The 16156-nt window shown below is 42.0% G+C and overlaps 1 long non-coding RNA gene across 1 annotated transcript; it reads left to right on the top strand.

The window, feature by feature from the left end:
* Positions 1-6338: 6338 nt before the first annotated feature.
* On the top strand, positions 6339-7209 carry LOC146504761 (uncharacterized). Its single transcript, XR_014877729.1, has 2 exons — positions 6339-6687; positions 6784-7209. It is a non-coding gene; the product is annotated as an uncharacterized LOC146504761 (long non-coding RNA).
* Positions 7210-16156: the final 8947 nt, after the last annotated feature.

The raw sequence follows: 16156 nt of genomic DNA, 5'->3' as shown, positions 1-16156 counted from the left end.
AATGACGGTCCAGGCGTGGGATTTCTCTCGTGGAAATATGCACATTATCTTTTCCTTTCTATTGGTAGGTGGCACAGTGCACTCGTGGCAAGTAAGCAAGCTAGAAGACTGGCAAAGTTATGGAAGCAACACATTAACAAGAGAATTCTGAGTAAAACCAAAGTTACTTTCCCTAGTAACTAGTTACTTTGAAAGTAACGAGTAACTTGAAGTAACTGAGTTACTTTTGATAGAAGTAACTAGTAATGTAACTAAGTTACTATTTTAAAGTAACTTACCCAACACTGGCGGTGACACAGTAAAAAATGTGGCTGTTTGTCAGTGACTGGTTGGCTGCCCCAGCCCTGGCCCTTCATGTATTTCAGTAATGTCTTTTTCTCCCGTCTCCTCCTCTCGTTTACATGTTTTGCCCTTGTGACCCATTCCTTCTGTCACGTGTGTTTTCCCCCCAGCCATCATGTTCTGTTTGTGCTTAGTTATGTCCATGTCTCATCTCTAGTCCTCTTTTCCCTCTGTATGTATTTACAGTGTACGTGTTCCTCGTCGGTTCGTCATGCTAAGTCTGCGTGTCTTATTCCGTCATGTGTCATGTATCACTCCAAATCTCACTGACTTTAACTAATAATAACTGTTTGCTGAGTGTTATGTCTAAAAGGTATTGCACAATCGCCTCTAGTAGAGGATCAGGTTTGTTTTCCACTGATAATGGATTTTAACATGACTGACCAATGATTGTGGAGCACGTCCATGTAGGATCTTATAAATACAACGAGCAAACTTAAATGTTTTAAATGTTCAAAACTTAATATATTATATTCTGAAGTATGACGGAAGGAAAAAGTTTCATATTTTTAAAAAAATCCAATTTCATATGATCAAATTTATGTCAAAAAGTTCATATTTATTCCTCCTATGTCATGTGTGAGTACTGTACTGTAAATGTCATATATATCAGATGATACTGATAACCTAATGCTAATAACTATGCAGAGGTCTCTAGGCCTCGACTTTTATGGAGCATGTGAAGTTTGGGGCAGAGTGGACAAAGAAAAGTTTCTCAGCAGGTTCAACAGGTTGCTACAACACAGGCCGATGAAGTATTGCACTCACTCATCCAAACTGGCAAACATGTAACATACACCCTAAGACTGATCCTGCTTTTTACTCCTTTGCTATGATTTAATTTGATATTATGTAGCCATGGAGACAGTTTGCATAGATTAGAATGTTAGATTCCTGTGATGTCATCAATGCCCGATGTTTTGTTTTAATGTCTTGTGATAGTTCTAAGTGCAGACAAAGTCAGAGTTCAAGTGAGTTTAGTCCAATTTTGATCCACTTTCTGACATGTGGTCAAAATCTTGGCCGACCTTTACCACACCACGTGCTGTGGGTGTGCGTAAATATCTAGGTGAGTAAAGTCTCCTTTACCTGTTAAATTCAATTTGTTTTGTCTCTCTGTAGAGGACTTTGAAGAAAAATTCGAAGAGCAGGATAAGCTGGGTGAAGGAGGCTTTGGGACTGTCTTCTTTGGAAAACGCAGAGAAGACAATTTCCCAGTATGGCTTCTTATGTGCACTTTACAATTCTTCTAACCCACTACAGTGGGTGGCTGTAGGTCAGGTGGCAGAGCAGGACAAGAAAAGTTTCTGAAAAAGTTTGAATCACAGCAGATAAGCGAGTCTGGCATTGATATTTGACATAACAACAGAGAAGCGAGTCTGGCATTGATATGTAAAGTGTAGAAGTAAATTTAAATACATTTTAAGTTTTGATATTTACATGTTTACACGTTTAAATGTTTAGACATGCATGTTCAAACCAGTAATAAGTATGTGTTATATCTACCTGGTTGTTTTCCTGTTTAGATCTGAGTATAAGATTTCCTGGTTTCTGAGAGGCCAGTGAAGTATTCATGAGGGCGGCACACAGCGAATTGGGATTGATATTTGACATCACAACAGAGAAGCGAGTTTGGCATTGATATTTGACATCACAACAGAGAAGCGAGTTTGGCATTGATATTTGACATCACAACAGAGAAGCAAGTCTGTCATTGATATTTGACATCACAACAGAGAAGCGAGTCTGTCATTGATATTTGACATCACAACAGAGAAGCGAGTTTTGGCATTGATATTTGACATCACAACAGAGAAGCGAGTTTGGCATTGATATTTGACATCACAACAGAGAAGCGAGTTTGGCATTGATATTTGACATCACAACAGAGAAGCGAGTTTGGCATTGATATTTGACATCACAACAGAGAAGTGAGTTTGGCATTGATATTTGACATCACAACAGAGAAGCGAGTTTGGCATTGATATTTGACATCACAACAGAGAAGCGAGTTTGGCATTGATATTTGACATCACAACAGAGAAGCGAGTTTGGCATTGATATTTGACATCACCACAGAGAAGTGAGTTTGGCATTGATATTTGACATCACAACAGAGAAGTGACTTTGGCATTGATATTTGACATCACAACAGAGAAGCGAGTTTGGCATTGATTTTTGACATCACAACAGAGAAGCGAGTCTGGCATTGATATTTGACATCACAACAGAGAAGCGAGTTTGGCATTGATTTTTGACATCACAACAGAGAAGCGAGTCTGGCATTGATATTTGACATCACAACAGAGAAGCGAGTCTGGCATTGATATTTGACATCACAACAGAGAGACTGGATGTGATGTCAGACCCTCTAAATCGTGTAATTTACAGATATTTAATTCCAATGATTTGACTGCATCATTGTGTCTTTGAGTTATGACCCAAACTCTCTTTCAACTTTGTGAATAAATTCACGTCCCCTGTGACCTCATAATTACACCACAGTTCAGATGGCATGAATGAGTCATGAGGTCACACCAACAGTGACAACATCAGCAATGACATCACTAAAGTTGCCAGGTGAGTCTATAAATAGAACCCGTGACGTGGAGCAGGTACCACCATTTTGGACGATGCCACAACGCAGGTATAGACGCAAACGTGCCTCTCGCCCCGTTCGCAGACGCAGGAGAGCCCACAAGGCCTCGGGTGTCCGCAGACGTGGGAGAAGATACCGTCGCAGACATTAGACAATCTCAATAAACATGTAGGATGAACATCAAAATGTGGTCCAATCAAGTTTTTTTTAGATAATATATGTTGTTGTTGTTGTTTTGTGTGTGTTTGTTATCAATGTTGTGAAAAACGTTAAGCTTAGTAAGCCATCAAGCACTGATTACTCGTAGAAGAGCACCAATAGGAGACAGAACTAATTAGAAGGTGTTACTATTCAGTCTGTACATCGAATTGACTATGTACACGTTAGCATATGCTACTTCCGGTGCGGAAACTCCTGTGGGGAGCTTTGTTTCCGGTGTCCTATTCACGCCCTGTTTACGGTCCAAAACAAGTTAAGCAAATGAATGAATCAAGCGGCGATTTACATTTCTATAGATGTCTCGGGCATTTACCCAATATATCTGTAAATGATGTTCATCGACTTGTCAATATTTTTACCCGCGCCTCAGGGCAAAAGAGAAAAGTGATTCAAATGTTATATTTCTCAGCTGTCCTCGTTTATCGCGGGTGTTATGTTCTAAAAATAACCAGCGATAGGTGAAATCAAGTAGCCAATTTTATTTTTTGACGGTGCAAAACGTTTCGTTGACATCGTGGACATACAGTACTGCACTTCAGTGTTACACTGCTAGCCATCGATGCAGCGATTCTGTACTGTACAGGAGAGACGTCACGGAGGAGATCGTCTGCAGCGATCAGGACGCAGGACACAATGTGATATAAAAAAATAAGCATGCAAACTTGCACTAAAAAAGCTGCGAAACAGCCAGGTGAAAGGTGAACCGCGTTATAGTGAGGGACCGCTGTAATTTTGAAGGTAAGTCACAACATACCCTTGTAAATACTAATGTATAGAAACCCTTACCAGCAATCATTCATTTTTGTGTGGCTCTTTTTCACGGTTTGTTAACATGCTGTGTGTGTGTACTTGACTAGCTGATATCGACATAACGGGAAACATCTGGTTTGACTATTGTTCACCTGTAGTTTGAATGCTGAACATTTACCTGTTTAAATCATAAGACCAGTCACTATACAGAGATGTGCTTCTGAATGTGGACGATGTGTCTTCTGCATGCAGTGATGCAGTTCTGCTTGTGTTGAGTGATGTAAACAACTGATCGATCTAAACTCTTTAAACGTCAAAGTTGATCATTAGATTTTTTATAACACAACAGTGGTGAGTGTTCCCACCTTCTCCTCTTTGTAACTTAACGTGATCTTTCCGTTTTCGAGTTTTGGACATGATTTTGGAGTATATCTTAGCAGTAGCGATTGACCACAAAGTAAAGCTACCGGAAATGCACAATCCCACATCCGGTCTCAAACCAGGAAAGTTAGCATTTTCTCGTGCACAGGGTCAATTTGAAGGCACTAACCACAAGGTGATCTTCAATGCATCTCTGTGTGAATGTGAACGGGGCGAGAAGACCCCCACTGGACTGCATGTCTTTAGTACTGTGGGAGGAAGCTGGAGAGAACATGCAGACTCCACACAAAGACCCCGGCCGATGGGGTTAGGGGTCCTGAGTTTGATACCCCAAACTGAACGCAGGACAGAGGAAGGGATGGGTGTTGTTCATGTGTGCCCAGGTGTATGATGTGGCTCTTTGCGGTGACACAGTAAAAAATGTGGCTGTTTGTCTGTGACTGGTTGGCTGCCCCAGCCCTGGCCCTTCATGTATTTCAGTAATGTCTTTTTTCTCCCGTCTCCTCCTCTCGTTTACCATGTTTAGGCCCTTGTGACCCATTCCTTCTGTCACGTGTGTTTTCCCCCCAGCCATCATGTTCTGTTTGTGCTTAGTTATGTCCATGTCTCATCTCTAGTCCTCTTTTCCCTCTGTATGTATTTACAGTGTACGTGTTCCTCGTCGGTTCGTCATGCTAAGTCTGCGTGTCTTATTCCGTCATGTGTCATGTATCACTCCAAATCTCACTGACTTTAACTAATAATAACTGTTTGCTGAGTGTTATGTCTAAAAGGTATTGCACAATCGCCTCTAGTAGAGGATCAGGTTTGTTTTCCACTGATAATGGATTTTAACATGACTGACCAATGATTGTGGAGCACGTCCATGTAGGATCTTATAAATACAACGAGCAAACGTAAATGTTTTAAAATAGTTCAAAACTTAATATATTATATTTCTGAAGTATGACGGAAGGAAAAAGTTTCATATTTTTAAAAAATATCCAATTTCATATGATCAAATTTATGTCAAAAAGTTCATATTTATTCCTCCTATGTCATGTGTGAGTACTGTACTGTAAATGTCATATATATCAGATGATACTGATAACCTAATGCTAATAACTATGCAGAGGTCTCTAGGCCTCGACTTTTATGGAGGCATGTGAAGTTTGGGGCAGAGTGGACAAAGAAAAGTTTCTCAGCAGGTTCAACAGGTTGCTACAACACAGGCCGATGAAGTATTGCACTCACTCATCCAAACTGGCAAACATGTAACATACACCCTAAGACTGATCCTGCTTTTTACTCCTTTGCTATGATTTAATTTGATATTATGTAGCCTTGGAGACAGTTTGCATAGATTAGAATGTTAGATTCCTGTGATGTCATCAATGCCCGATGTTTTGTTTTAATGTCTTGTGATAGTTCTAAGTGCAGACAAAGTCAGAGTTCAAGTGAGTTTAGTCCAATTTTTTTCCCTTTTTTTATTCAAATCAGGCAACAAACGTATCTCATTTACAGTGACATAGTTTTTTCTTCACTTCCTTCCTCTCCCCCTCCTTTTTACATAAAATATAATTACCATCATATAAACGATCATATATCTATGTCTATACATACACATTTATATACCTAGATAAGTATATACAAAGGAGGGGGAGAGGAAAACAAAACCCCCAAAACAAACAACCCCCCCCCTCCCCCCCCAAAAAAACAAACAAACAAACAAACAAAAAAAAGACAATACACCTGCCCAGACCAATGTGTGTAATCTTGGAGCAGATTTGGGAGGAGGCCATCCATCCCATCTATAAAGGGTTGCCAAATTAGGTAAAACTGTTTGACATTATCTCTCAGTGAAAATTTAATTTTTTCCAACTGTAAATGATACATTGTGTCACTTAACAAAGCAGAATGAGTTGGGGGGGGCTTTATTTTTCCAATTTAGAAGTATAAGGCGTCTTGCCAAGCAATGTTATAAAACACGAATTTGTTTATTATTTAAGTGTTTAACTGTAGCTACACAAAATAGTGCCATTACTGGGTCTGGGGGGAGCTGTTTTTTAAAATATCAGACAAAGTTTTAAATATTTTAGACCAGTAAGTAGTGATATTAGGACATGTCCAAAACATATGTGACAATGAGGCAGAATTCTGGCCACATTGATCACATCTTGAGTCCGCCCCTGGAAACATCCTTGAAACCTTCAATTTAGACAGATGGAGCTTATGCAGGACCTTAAATTGTAGTAGTTGGAAAACGCAGAGAAGACAATTTCCCAGTATGGCTTCTTAGGTGTGCACTTTACAATTCTTCTAGTTCCTCCTGTTCTCTTTTTCTAAAACACATTTTCTCTGTAATGCAGGTGGTGATTAAGCATGTTGCTCAGTTTTTAGTCAGCTACCTACCAGTGGTAAGAAATGTTTGTCTTTTTCTGTTGTTTTCCCCCAACGTGTTACCTCAAACAGCCTAATGTTTGAACACTGACCTTGATGTTCTGTTTCTCAAGCTTCTTAATGGTAAAATGACCGAGATTCCCAAGGAGGTGGCATTGCTAATAAAAGTGGGGGCAGGACCAGAGGCTACGAGCAGCAATGTGACGCCCGCTTAAAACGACTGGTATGACTTGGAAGACGAACTCATTATGGTCTTTGAAAGGCCAAAAAAACATAGACTTGGAAGCCTACCTGGCAAACAGAAGAACCTTTGTGCACGAGAGGGAGGTTAAGGTCAGCGAGTGGCAAGATAACATATATGGCAAACTTTAATGGATAATGTAAATCTGATTATTTGAACGTATTTTTCATTTGTCTGTCTGGTCATAATGAGACAGCTGGTACATGCAGCCACTGAAATGCAATCCAAGGGTGTCTACCATCGAGACATTAAGCCAGACAACATTGTGTTTGACACATCGCCTGATCATCCAGCATTTCTATGTGTCAAATTCATCGATTTTGGTATTGGAGTCCCTTTTAGACCAGAAGCAGTCACACGAAGAAATGGTAGGTCGTCAGCCTCACTGTTTAAATGTCCTTGCCTGCCCACACGCTTAGAGTCCACATGAATTCCTTACCATGAATAATTACTCTCTGGATTTTAGGGACCAAATCAGCAACTTATGTTAGTTCTTTTTGAACTTGTAGTTCTAAATTAGAAGATTATTGTGATATTGAAATATAAAAATAAAAGTATGGTAAGTATGACTGCACAGGGGCTTTGTGGCCTGGCTGCAGAAGTCACTGGATAGAAAGCTGCTGACGTTTCACTGCATCCTGCACCAAGAGGCATTGTGTGCGCAAACCTTTCCTCTAGAATGCACAGAGGTCATAAATGTTGTCATTCAGATCATCAATAAAATAATGGCAAAAGGTTTAAATGCTCTCCACCTCATTACTGGATGAGGTGGAGAGCATTTACCCTGATCTCCTGCTGTATGACAGAGTCCTGCTGTCCAGAGGAGAGGTGCTGAAACGCTTTGCTGCATGTAAGATAAGATAATAACTCTTTATTGTCATTGCACAGTCATACATAGTACAGTAGTACAATGAAATTGGAAAATGTCTGGGAGAGGTGAAAGTTTTCATGAGCAGCAAAGGGCTCGCCTTTTCTGCGCTGGAACAGCCAGAGTGGCTGAAAAAGCTGCACTTTGTGGACATTACAGCGAACCAGAAGAAGCTGAATACAAGTCTTCAGGGGAGAGGAGGCACAGCGTTACACATGCTGGAGGAGGTGTTAGCGTTTGAGTGCAAACTGACAGTTAATAAATTCAGAGCATTTGCAGTCTGCAATCACCACAGTTATTTGGGAAATAATTCCACGAGTTCAGAGAGGAAAAACCCACATTATCCTTCCCCATCACTGCCCTGACCATCGATCCATCCCTGTTAAATGTGACTGGATTTTCAGGTGATACTGAGAACCTTGTTTGAAACATGGAATGCCATCCCGACACATAAACATGAAGAAATATGCATTTGGAGTCCTGACGATCTTCAGATCCACATACGTATGTGAGCAGCTGTTCTCCACCATGAACTGTGTTACAAACAAACACAGCTGACGCCTCACAGACGACAGCTTACAGTCCTGCGTAGATGAAAGTGACTTTGTAACTTGTAACTGTAAATTAAATGTGTAAGTGATATTTATATAGGTGTAAACTTATCCACAGCTTTATGCCTTGTTGCTGTTTTAGAAAGAGTTAAAAAATGAATCCACTATTTAAACCTTTTGAATGCAGGATATTTTATTAAAGCAATTTAGCAGGAGGGGGGAAAAGCCAGCTCACATACTATGATCACATAATGAAATCACTTAATACTCATCTAATTAACCCACTCTTAGCTAATGTTGATCTTTTGAGGAGAGAGATTGAGGAGAGAACGGGCACATCCATGCCTGAAGAGGCCCTTATCTCTGTTTTGCATCCCTGCAACTTCAACACTCCAGGGATTCAGTTGAAATCCAAATCCTCTCAAAGTTATAATTCAAAATAAAACAAAATAAAATAAAATGGAAACTCTCGGAAGTTGTAATCCTGCAGGAAATCGACAGAAATCCAAATCCTCTTGAATTTATAATTCACAAAAGAGCAGAGAAAAAGCCAAAAAATACAAAACCCAAGTGTAAGTGTGCACTTCAGACAGCAGCTGATCTCTGGGCTCTAGAGTCTGACCAATTTGGTCACATTTGCAGCCAAATTTCTCACTGGTGCGACTAATAAAATCCTAGATCGCACCAGCGACCAGCCGTTCAGTACATTAAAACAAAGTCTCTGCGATCTGAAAGTCTCCGTATCACTCCCGTATCATCACTCCCCGCCTGGCGCTGACTACAGCAGAGTACCTGGCCTACCAGTGTGAGAAACATGTGCTGGTCATCCTCACTGACATGAGTTCCTACGCTGAAGCTCTGAGAGAGGTACGACTGCCTTTACTTTCTTTGGCTCATGTTTAGGTGTTGTTTGTCAAAATAACATCAGTGTAAAAGCCAAATCCCAATGAGTCACAACGTTGTAATATAATGGTATTCAGGGCTCTAGAGTGCGACCATATTTTTCAATGATGCGACTAAAAAAGATCTTTGGTCGCACCGGTGTGACCAGCTGTTCAAAAACGTAAACACAGACCCGACGCATCACAATCAGCTTTCTCACACGGACACGCCGTCGGGGCTGAAAGCCGACAGCTCGCTGACTCTGATGCGTCGGCGCGTCCGCGCTTTGTGTTTCCGTCTTTTTTGCGCTCGATTCTGAGCTGCAGGTTTTATCTCTCTAACCAAAATTCACTGAAGCAGCAGCAGAAGATCCAAACTACGCTGCACATTTGATCAATGTCGTCATTAATGCCCTCTGACTTTTGCTGTTTTGCTACCAGCAGATAAAATCACACTTCCTGCACAGCTCTCTCTCTCTCTGTACTTCAAGAACAGTTTCCCGTCTCAAATCTCTGTTTCCTGCATCATTCATTCACTTATCACCCACCAGTCTACCGTTGTTTACAGCGCTGTCGGCCGCTCGGACAAGAAAGCCTAATTTCTGCTGTTCAATACTGAAGAAATGTAAACTTTTTAAAACGATGCAATAAAGTGTATCTGCTACAGAAAACAGAGCAGGAAAATCTCCTTCATGTTTTTCTGTTTTATCCTCAGTTACTTTGACACAAAGGCCTCTGCTGTGATGCTCACACCTCTGATGAAGTCTCACATGTGTCAGCGCTGATAAATCATCAGAATTATAATATTTCTGACTGTCTGAGGCAAAATCAAATTGAATGGAATCAGGACCTCGTGAATCGAGTGGATTACAGAAATCAGTGATGATACCAGCCGTAGTGAGCAGCCTCGGCCCGACAGAAGTGGATGTAGCTGTGGGTAAAAAGGTGGAAAGAACTACTGATAACTTTTTTGTTAAGTTAAGGCCTGATCCTTCTGAAATTCATAGCCAGCTCTGACACGGAGCCATCAATCTCTGGGCTCTGAAAAAGCAGCAGTGTATCCAGAAAACACATTATATGCTGCAATAAATGCCCAAGTGTCCCTCTAACACTGCCTTTCAGTGGCAAACAGGTCGTCAGAGGACACAGGATGACATCATACTGTAAGGCTTATATGACATCATACTGTATGCCTATATGACATCATGTAATACTATGAAGAGACCAGGGCATTGGTTTCAGGTGAAGGGGACAGGTGGGGCGCACTCTGACCCCACACACACACACACACACATACACACACTTACACAACGCACAGGCAAGGTACTCTTTGTTTGTATGTATACGTCATATGTTAATGAACCTATGTATATTCATGTAACCTCAATAAAAGAGCAGTGTTACGAGGGAGCGGATGAGAGCGACTGGGGTCAAGCGAAGGAACGGCGTTTGTCCAGTTCTCTCCCGTGCACGAGAAACATGAAGAACTTTGCCTACTCGTGTCTTGCTTTGATGTGTAGTTAAATTGTCTTGAAAATTCCAGCGAATAGGTTTGAGCTACAAACCTATCAAAGTTGCATGTCATGCATGACATTAACCTGTATGCCTTTATATGACATCATACCATATGTATCGATGACATCAATCTGTAAGACTTATATGACATCAAGCTCTTTGCCATGAATGAAATTAAGCTGTATGTCATACATGTCCAGGGCTCGCAAAATCGCTAGCCCGACGTCCCGGGGCTAGCGATTTTTCCAGTCGGGCTACCAAAATCTATCTCTGCCCTGCCCGTCGGGCTGTCATAGGAAGGAAAAATCTATGTCAATGCTTTTGCATTCTTTTGGAAATGTAGCTGGGTAATTATGTCATTGGCATCGGTGAGCCACTGTCAATATGTGACATATTGAAATCGCGTTTGAATTTGCGCTTGTTTTTGCTTTCACTTTGCAATCGCGCAAACTGTGTATAGAGAGCGACAGCACTGATTGGTGAGTGATGATAATTTGCACCAATTCCTCTGACATCATCTTATCAATCGTTAGCTTACTATGCAAACATGACAAGTGAAATCTCCCGCAGCTTAAACATGTGAGAGGTTGATCGCGCAGAGAATCGCTGAGCGTTATGTGAGTGTGTGTGTGTAAAAGCAGCAGGATATATATTTTAGTTCTGCTGAGCCAAATAAGACAGGTCAGGGTGAAGAAGTGACAGCCAAAGAAAAGCTTACCACAAAACGGAAAAGTTATGACAAATCAGACTATGAGGCAAAAAGAAAGTGCAGCTTTATGGTTTCATGGACAAAAGAATTTCTGTGGCTGCAATATGACGAGCTAAATAACCAGGGCTGCACATAAGTGGTCCGCAGGTGCGCATTCGCTGTCAAAATAAAAAACACGCACAAGATAAGAAGTTGCAACGCGTGTTTGCGTACATAAGATTTTCAGGAGGAGGACAGACATTTGTTTAGAACTCTTAAAGATGTTGAAGAAGCTCCTTTAAGCAATTACTTTGATGTTCCTCCACCTCCAAAGAAATGTCAGAAGGAGTCCGAACCACAAAAGAAGCGCGTATTCTCGGAAAAGTGGTTGCAGGAGGTGAGCTGGCTTCAAACAAATGATGAATGCACAGAGATGTGGTGCAGAATGTGCCGTGAAAATCCCACTCTAGCGGACAAAAACAGCCTTTTATATGGACGCAAACGCGCGTTGCAACTTCTTATCTGGTGCGCGTCTTTTATTTTGACAGCGAATGCGCACATGCGGACCACTTATGTGCCCCTGTGTAAATAACATAATGTTCTGCCGGGTGTGTTGTCGGCTTTCCCTTGATTTCTGAGTGGAAACGCGCCTTTGTTGCTGGGACCAGTCATTTTAAGAAAGGCCCCCATTAGAACCCATGAGAAATGCAAGAAATACATTATTGCTCAGTCTGCAATATCTTTCCCAGAACAAACACCAATTACAAATAACATACTAAAAATAAACCTGAAAATCTGTTTAAAAGAGCTACTATGTTGCAAAGAGTGAACTACCACTGGCACAATGTAGCAGTCTTTGCAAACTTCAAAAAGCAAATGGCCTCGATCTTGGTTCCACTTGCCTCTTACCCGTGACTTCAGTGGAAATTTCAAATTCAGGATCTGACACAGACTGATTCATGTTCTACACAGTTCTTACAAGTTCATAGACATTTCTGTTCAATTAGAACCAAGTATTTGAGTTGATGATTGTAATTTTTATACAATGTTGTCATTTGTTTTTCAACAATTTTTTGATTAATGTTTTGTTTCCGTTACAATATTATACTTTAATGTATAATATTGTAACGGAAACAAAACATCAATCAAAAAATTGCTCTTTTTTATTCGGGTTACTTAAATTTATTTTGGGCTACCAAAAATTGAAGAGTCCCTGCCCGAAGGGCTACCAGAGATTTTGAAATTTTGCGAGCCCTGATGTCATCAACCTGTATGCCTTATGCCATATATGACATCATACTGTATGCCATATATGACATCATACTGTATGCCATATATGACATCATACTGTATGCCATATATGACATCTGTCACGGCCCAGCGGCACGAGGTAAATGGGATGGACACAAGTGCAAGATCCAAATCGGAAGCGAGACAGTGAGTGAACAAAAAGGTTCATTTCTTCCCCCACAAATTAAACACACGAGCCAAATTTAAACGAAGCCACTACACTAGTGGGTGCGCTGTCAAACTAAGGCAACTAAATGAAAACTAGACAGCTCTAGAATACAGCGGGACAGCTGTGGCAGTGGGGAGGTGGAAGCTGGGCTGGGAAAAATACTGTGAAGAGACCAGGGCATTGGTTTCAGGTGAAGGGGACAGGTGGGGGGCAAGGCCCAGATGAGGTCGAGGTGCGGGGAGGCAGGCAGGTGAGTTTCAGGCTAGTTGGCAATGCTGTACCAGCAGCTGGTGGCCCAGGTCCAGAAAAGCGGGATGACTGAGGCGAGAACCCCACTCCAGGAGCCGACTCTGAAGACAGGAAAAAGCAGGTAAGTTTTCACACAGGATCTGGACTGAGCAATAAACATCACTGACTAACCTGATACTCAGGCCATGACTGATTGAGTGCGCAGATCTTATATGCTGCTGGAATAATTGCCCACAGGTGCTCAGCCAGGGAGGAGCAACCGATCTCCGCCCAAAGGAGGAGGACCGCTGTTGGAAACCTACAGGTATGCATACATGACATCATGCTGTATGCTTTTTATGACAACTTACTGTGTGCCTTTTATGACATCAATCTTTATGTCATACATGACATCTAAGCTGTTCTCGATCCAGGACTTCAAGCTGAGGACATACATGAGATCAGGCATTAATGACACAAATGACATCAATCTCTAAGACTTATAAGACATTAAAATGGGGCGATCGTGGCTCAAGAGTTGGGAGTTCGTCTTGTAATCGAAGGTTGCTGGTTTGAGCCCCAGCTTGGACAGTCTCAGTCGTTGTGTCCTTGGGCAAGACACGTCACCCGTTGCCTACTGGTGGTGGTCAGAGGGCCCGGTGGTGCCAGTGTCCGGCAGCCTCGCCTCTGTCAGTGCGCCCCAGGGCGGCTGTGGCTACAATGTAGCTGCCATCACCAGTGTGTGAATGAGTGTGTGTGAATGGGTGGATGACTGGATGTGTAAAGTGCTTTGAGGTCCTTAGGGACTAGAAAAGCGCTATACAAATACAGGCCATTTACCATTAAGCTTTATGTCATAAATGATATAAAACTGTGTGCCATGCATGATATCAACCTGTAAGACTTATATGACATCAAGCTTTATGTATTCCAAGACATCAAGCTCTTTGCCATAAATGAAATTAAGCTGTATGCATATATGACATCATACTGTATGCAGATGTAAGGCAGTGACTGGAATTGGTCACAAGGTGTCAATGTTGAGCTGCATATACATTGTAAGTTTTAGCAATTTTGACCATTTGTCCTCTGCAGGACACCGTAGTTCAGATTTCTCGTTCGTGCGGGGCGCCATCTTGGTTCAGTGTTTACTGTGATTTGCAAAGGTAAGCACAGTCAGTGGTGTACTGCATTGGTTTTTTGTTTAAAATAAGTGTTCCACTGTGTAAAATGGCAGTTTGCTAAGCATATATTGTGTTTGTTGGGAGGTTCATGTATTGTCTGATCAGAGTATGAGCAGTTTGTGTGCATGTTTCATTTGGTAATATCTGCCGCAATTTCGGGCTACATTCCCGCTAGTTAGCAGAGCACGCATTTGGGCAAAGTAATGCAAGATGAAGCATTAGCTTTTCAGCTACAGTTTGCTGGTAGTCCTGCTATGTTAGTTTTGCGTTATACACATTACTGAGACCGAGGAATTTTGTAAGGACATGATTATTTTTGCTTAATGTGGTTTTTTTTATATATTTGTTGTTGACTTTCACTATATGTTGATAATCACACAGTGTTTACTGTGATTTGCAAAGGGCTAGCAGTAGAGTTGGAGTGGTGTTTGCCCCAGCATCTGAATAAACGGCGCGGTCCGAGCCACAAATTGAACGCATGTGTCTGACTGGTCTCTCTACTGTGCACCCCAATACAACACCAAACTTACACAACGCAGAGTCCGGGGTGTAGGGAGGCCCCTGCACTGGTTGGGTTACATCTTTGGTGCCGTGACCCGGATTTGTGGCACCTCGAGACAGAAGAGAAAGCAATGCCGACACCCCCCCAGCTACGCTGAGGTGTTGCCGTCTGATGGGGTACTGAACTAAGTTATAACTGCCTGTGCAGCTGTATTACTGGGACTTTCACTTCCCCAGGCATATCCTTTAAAAGTGAAATCTTGGGGTGGTTTCATTTGAGGGTTTTCTGTCATTGAAAAAAAAAAAAAAGACTCAGAGACTTGAATTGTAGCAAGAATGTTAAATGATGTTCCCTGTCTATAATGATAATCATTGAATACGGTTAAGCAATTGCTGCTGATTTGTGTCATTCACAACCTCTGTGCTGAAGATAGTTGTTTAACTGCACTCTGAGTTTAATGCTGTTTTTTTGTGAAGTCTTGTTTTGCGTTATGAGATGATAGTTGTCATACATCTGTGTTGTGTTCTATTTTACTAGAAATAGATTGTACTTACTCACAGTTAAGCATACTACGAGTAGCCCACACACATTTTCTGGTGCAGCTAAATTAGAGATACAGGACAGTGAAAATGATGAGAGGCTATGCAGACACTCCAAAGAGGGCACAGCCTCACCTTTTGAATGAAGGGGCAACAGCTAGCGCCACTACAGTGGACCAACAGTCATCAGTGAAGTCAAAGCTGGTCACCCAGTTCCCCAGCTTCACTGGCCAGCGGTTACAGTATCACACCCCAATCAGGACCTCACCGACTCTGGGCTGGGCACACAACAGACCCCACCACCAACCATGCTTTCACCCCAGACTGATCTTGGTGTGGCTCCAGCTCATGCACCACCACTGCCAGCCTATGGAGGCCAAATGCAGGTGCCCTCACACCTATCTGAAATTCGCCCAAGTTCAGTGCCAACCAATCAGACAAGCCAGTCCAACAACAGCCCTCTAACTACAGCCCCTCCAGTGTTTCAGCCAGATGTACAGATAACTATGCCCCCTGCTTTTTCCCCTCAGGCCCTGTTGTTTACACTGGTCGTAAGGTACACATTCAAGCAGGGAAAGAGATGGATTTAATGTGCAAAATAAAAGCTGGACCACAAAGAAAGACTTATACAGCCCTAATTGAAGGCCACCCCTCCCTGCGGCTCAGCCAAGACATCCTGGTCGCCAGAGTTCTTGCTGATGTAAAGAAAGGATGTGCCCCGGTAAGAGTGATGAACCTCTCCCAGCATGCTATCACTATCAAGCCTCACACTGGCCAAGGCATCTCTGGTGGAAAGTATTGTGGGCTTTTCAGACAGGGTGCGGGGCAGT

This window comes from Neolamprologus multifasciatus, chromosome 13 (assembly GCF_963576455.1).
Source record: "Neolamprologus multifasciatus chromosome 13, fNeoMul1.2, whole genome shotgun sequence".
Taxonomy (NCBI): Eukaryota; Metazoa; Chordata; class Actinopteri; order Cichliformes; family Cichlidae; genus Neolamprologus; species Neolamprologus multifasciatus.
Note: the sequence above shows the minus strand (reverse complement) of the source record. Positions and strands in the feature narration are given on the sequence as shown.